Genomic DNA, 6,000 nt, shown 5'->3' with positions numbered 1-6,000 from the left:
TGAAGCCCTGGGTTTGGTTCCACACAGAAAAAGCCAGAAGGAGAGGTGTCGCTCAACTGGTAGAGCAACAGCCTTGATCAAAAAGAGCTCAGGGACAGTGGCCAGGCACTGAGTTCAAGCCCCAGGACTGGAAGAACAAATCTTTGTTGGAGGCTTTTTTCCCTTTGAAAACAAATTATTCTTTGTGATAAGCATAATATGGGCCTCTTCCCTGGCCACCAATGGTCCATTAGATGTCCCTTGAATTTGGGCCACCTCCTGGCTGCCTCTGCCCTACCCGACCCGCAGTTTACCCTTCCCATGACCCAGCAGATTGAGGCCTGAGAGAAGGCAAACTGGCAACCTACTTCTGGTGACTGCTGAAGATTTTGAGAGTCATTATGTCACATAGAGAGTTATCATCCTCATGAGTCTACAGAAGAAAAGGAGGGAGTGCTCCTTGCCCAAGCCCTCCAGCAGCCTACAGCTGTAGGCTGCTCTGGTTGTGGGGCATCTGCCGCAAGACGTGCTCCGGGGGGAGTCCTCTATGTGGTCGGGAACCCCGACCTCTCCTTTAGCAGTTTCCAAGCTGTCTTGAAGTTGCAATTCTTCAAAACCTTTCTGCTCCAGCCTCATTTCACCCACTCCGGAGCCTGAGGCATCTGAAGGAGCGTGGTGGCAGGGGGCTCAGCCTGTGCAGGCATCTGGAGCATTCTGTCAGCCTCTTCCCCTGCGAGGACCAACAGCAGCTCTCACAGCTCTCTCTTCTTTCTCCATCTTCTGGGAGAGCTGGCACACATGCTTGGCTTTCTCTAAACACAGCTCATGCAGGACGAACAGCTGCTCTTTACACGCCACTAAGGACTCCTCTATGGTGCAAATGTCTGCCGACAGCTAGCTGCATCGATGGTGGAGTTAATCTGCTGGACTATGGAAGTCCACCTCATCATGCAGGTCATGGACGAAGCAGATTTTCTTCTCGGATGCTCACGTGTCTCACTTCCCATCCTCATGCCTGCTGTGGTAGCAGCTCATGGGGCGGGGTGTTTGTGGCTCCAGCTCTACCTTGCACTGAGCTGCTGTGTTGGGAGGGTGCCTGCGATAGGGCTGCCGCTCCTGCAGGAGTTTCCCCCTGTGGAACTCAGCCTCTGAGAGTCCTCGTAGAGCCATGTCACTCTAGGTCTGGGGCATGTCTCCGTCTTCTGCGATGGTCACGTTGGGAGAAGTCACCTCCTCACATTTTGCTTCTCCAGGGCTCACAGCTTCCCCTCCCCAAGAAAAGCCAGGAAGCTCAGCAGGGCCTGCAGCTTCTCCTCCTGTAGTCTGGTCACTTCCAGGCACTTAAAAGTGTCCTGCCACTTTGGGGGCACCACCTGGTCCACCCTGTTGGTTGGGCCATGCACTTGCTTCAGCAGCTCCAGCAGCTGGGTCTGCCTCTGCAGGATCTATTGTAGGGCCTCCTCAGAGTTCAGCCACTCATTGGAGGCAATGTGCTGCTCACAGGTGGCTCTGAGCTCCTGCAGATGGGCCTGGGACTGCTCCTGCCGCTGTTGCAGCTCCCAAGATGCTTGGCTCTCTCTCTCTCTCAGCCACCTCTTTACATTTGTCTATCTTATCCTCTGAGTGGACTAGCTGTTCCCACAGATGTTTCTTCACCTGCTGCTCTGAGTCCAGGATGCTGATGAGCTCCTCCTTCTCACCACTTACCCTGTGGAGAGCATCCCACAACAGAGCCAGCTGTTCCTCTTGCTATGGGTTGCACACACATGTGCATCTTGGGGTCTCGGGGATTTCCTGCCAATCCTTGGACTTCTCCTCCAGGCTCTATAATTGCTCCTGCTGCTCAGCATTCTGGAGACAGAGCCGTTGGTTTTCCTTGACCTGGATGTGAAGTTGTTTCTCCAGGTTTTTCAACTCCATCTGTCTATGGTATTCCTGGGCCTGCAACTGCCGCTCAGCCTGGGATGGTTCTGCCAGCTTCCTCCTCAGTTCCCCCAGCTCATTCTCTAGGTCCAGAACCTGCCTCATCCTTTGCTCCTTCTCTTCTGTCAGTTGGTTCACCTGGTCGGTGAGCCAAGGAACCTCCTCCTTCCATGCAGACCTGTCAATGCTCAGGTCCTCTGTGAAGGAGTCTCTCTCCAGATTTGCTGAGTTCACCATCCAGCTCAGGTTGTCCAATAGTCTCTTCAGTACCCACGCCCTGCCAGCACTTGTTGGAACTTGCAGATTCTGTTCTTCCTGTTACTCTTCTGTGTCCAGAGCACTTCCAGCTTCTCCTGAAATTCTGTGTTCAATTGCTCCAGGTCATCAAAACTACTGGTCTTTTCCTCGAGCTGAAGTGTCACATCTTTCAGCAGTTTGAAGAATATTTCTATCTCCTTCTGTGCAGTAGTGACCACAGAAGCTGCCATCTCCAGCTCTGCCATGCACCGCTTTTGACCTACAGGTGGCTGGTGAGAACTCATTGCTCTATTTTTCTGCCATTGGCTGCCTGCTTGACTTGGGCTGGTGCAGATTGTAAATCGCTTTCTGCTGAAACCAACCTCTGTATGGGTGGCTTGTGGATCTCTAGCTTTGTTTTTGGTGCTTCCTGCACCTGAGCTATCTTCTCCTTCTCTTTCTCCAGTCAGTCCCTCAGGTCTGTCTTTTCCTGCTTCAGTGGTTGTACCTTGGCATAGAGCGCCTGGTTTCTTTTGTTGCAATCCAGATGAGCATCACATGTGGCCAGCACCTCTGCAGATCCTTGGTAGTATCGGGAACATTGACACTCTGACCCTGGTGACTGTGACTGTGTCCAAAGGCAAGGGAGGCCCGCAATCAGCATCAGCTTTGGCCAGGTGCTCCGTTGAATCACGCTCTTCAGTGGTGTTTGTCTTGGGGATCCCTCCCTTTTTTGTGTTCTTTGTTTTTTTGAATGATGCAGGTCTGATGGGAGGATTCTTCTGCCGGTGTTCTGGCAGTAGTTTCTTGTCTGCAGCTCTCTCATGGAGTCTTGTTGTTTCAGACATCTGAGCACTGGGATGGGAAAGATGGGCTGGCCACATTACCAGACTCTGGGAAATCCTCTATTCTCCCACTCACTGACTAGGTCGTCAATTTCCTATTCTACTCCAAAGTCTCCTCCTTGAGTCTCCTGCTCACCACTCAGCAACCTCTACCTTCCTCAACTGCTGGTGGTAGTGTCAACCAACTGAGGGAATCTTGGTGCTGGGCAGCATGGAATGTGGGCATGGCTACAATTCTTGTATCGCATTGGTCAGAAAGAACCATGAAAAAATGGGGGTGTGGCCAGAATTCTGTGATGCAGGCAGCATGGGCGGAGTCAAGATGACAGTGGTGCCCCCAGCCCCTTTCCCAGGGAACTCTGTCCAATTCAGTTGGGTACAAGAGGGTGACCTGCTTTAGCCGGATGGTTGCACAGATTGTTGTGTATGTCTGTTTGTTGCCAGTCCTGGACCTTGAACGCAGGATCTGGGCACATTCCATGAGCTGTTTTTGCTGAAGTCAAAAGCACTACCACTCTACCACTGGAGCCACACAACTGTACTTCTGGCTTTGTTGACACTGAAGTTGGACCTGGGTTTCAAGGACCTTCCTGCCTAGGGTGAATTTGACCATGATCTTCCTATCACAGCCTTGTAAATATCAAGGAGGACTGCTGAGAGCCACTGGTTCCTGCTGAATCATTGATCTTGCTGTTCTTGGACAGACCAGTGAGTTCCCTATCCTTGCGTTTAAGTGGTGGGAGCTGGAGCTCACAGTTTCAATCCTGGTCCTGCCACCTCCAAATGGCAGGAGAGCCTTAGAAATTCATTCCTATCTATACGAATATCAATGGAATGTGATGTATGTTATGACTGAATGGGCAGTTCTTGAATGATTCTACGATAAAATTATACACAATTTTATTATAGAAGACTGAATTTTATTCAATACTTTATGAAGCATTTAAACAATCACATTCATTAAATGGAGGCATAATGAAATACCTAAGAATTGGGCCTCACATAGTATAAAGGTGTCATTTTTTTCTGCCAGGACTGAGATTGGAACTCTTAGTCTGGGTAACTCTGTTGCACAGTGTAGAATGGGGAAGCTGGCCTCCTTGAAGTCAAGAAATTCATGTGTACACCTCAGGTCTGAAATCGATCCCCAGCACTAGAAAACATCCTATTTATGTACACTTTAAATATGTGATTTATATTTACATACATATGTTGACTCCATATTGCTTTCAGTGCAGTTATTCATTTTATGTTTTGTTTCATTTATGTAGTGGCTGTTTATTTTATTGATTATTATGGCACATAGAACATTGATTACATTTATTACATAGGATATAGGTCTGCATACGTATTACACTTATACCTGACACCCAGGATATTCACAGGAAAGGAAAACATGTGTCACCATCAGCTTCTTACTCCACGATTCATTTTGTGGGAGGGCTGGCATCTGAACTCACGGCCTACAAGGCCCAATTCATAAATGGGTGAGTGTCAACACACCATCCTGTGGCAAATTGTATTGACAGGCATTTCCTAGGACCTTAACACAAGCCACAGGTTTTGAAAAAATAAGAACAGAGTGACACCCAGATGGTAGTATGCTAATAAATATATGTCTTTATAGAGTGTCAGAGATGTCTATCCATAATTCAGATATAAAGACTACATTCCTATCAATTCTTGGATATTTATTATGCCTCCATGTAATTAATATTATTATTTTCATCCTTAATAAACTATTAAGTAAATCAGTGTCCTGAAATTATTGCATCCCTGTGAGAAATAGTATTCTTTTAATGCTTCATAAGATAATTAAATAAAATCAATCAGCTGACTGAAATCATGAAGTCTAATTTTATTCAAGTATCATTCATGAACAACCTATTCATCCGTGACATTGATAACATTCAAGCGTTATTCCTGTGAATGGGAATGCATCTCTCAGGATCTCCCACCATCCAGAAGTGGCATGACTGGGATTCGCACTGTAGGCCTATGTTGCTATACGGGAACTATGGCTTCCTCAAAAGCCTACAATTTAAAAAAAACATTTAGCTCCCTGGTTCGCAATTCATGCCATTTTTTCTGCCAGGCCAAGGATTTGTACTCAAGGTCTGGGTAAATATGCAGCACTGTGAGGGATGGGAATCTGACCATGCTTAAAGACAAGAAAGTCAGTCCTGTTCCCTAGGCCTGAATTCAAGCCTCAGGCCTGGAAAACATACTCCTTATAACCATTTTAAAGATAGAATTTATATTTTCATACAGATATTCAGTCCATATTGTGTTTGGTGTGGTTATTCATTTTATGTCTTGTTTTATTCATTTATTTACCAATTATTTTATTGACTCGGATGACACCTCTACCATTTATTACATTGTTTACATCCTATCACATAGCATCTAGATTTGTAGATATGCTCTCTATCATATCTGACACCCAGGACTTTCCCAGAAAAGGAAATCATGTGTTACACTCGGCTTCTTACTCCAAAATTAAATATTTGGCAGTGCTAAGATCTGAACTCAGGGCCTAGCAGGCCCAATTCATGAATGGATGAGTGTGAGCATGGCAGCCTCTAGCCAATGAAGCTGGCAAGTGGTTCCCAGGTGCTGAGATCCAGCCCCAGGTTTGGCCAAAACAGTGATACATGGATAGGCAGATGGTGCTATACAAATAAATACATATTGGTAAAGAGCACCACAGCTGTCTATCTACGATTGAATGACACCTACTATATTCCTACCAACTCTTAGGCATGTATTATACCACCATTGAAGGAATATTATTCTTTTCATGCTTAATAAACTATTAATTAGTATCAATTAGCTTCCTAGGATTATTGCATCCAATTTTAGACTAGACCGAAGCATGAACTACTCTTTCAATTGGTATTCCTATGCATAGGAACGAGTCTCTTGTGATCTCCTGCCATTGGTAGGTGTCAGGACCGGGATTTGAACCCGGGACCTATGTCTTCCCTGATACCCCACTAGCCTTCAGCAATGGCAG

The sequence above is a fragment of the Dipodomys spectabilis genome, unplaced genomic scaffold (genome assembly GCF_019054845.1).
Source record: "Dipodomys spectabilis isolate Male_0828 unplaced genomic scaffold, ASM1905484v1 ptg000228l, whole genome shotgun sequence".
Classification (NCBI taxonomy): Eukaryota; Metazoa; Chordata; class Mammalia; order Rodentia; family Heteromyidae; genus Dipodomys; species Dipodomys spectabilis.
Note: the sequence above shows the minus strand (reverse complement) of the source record.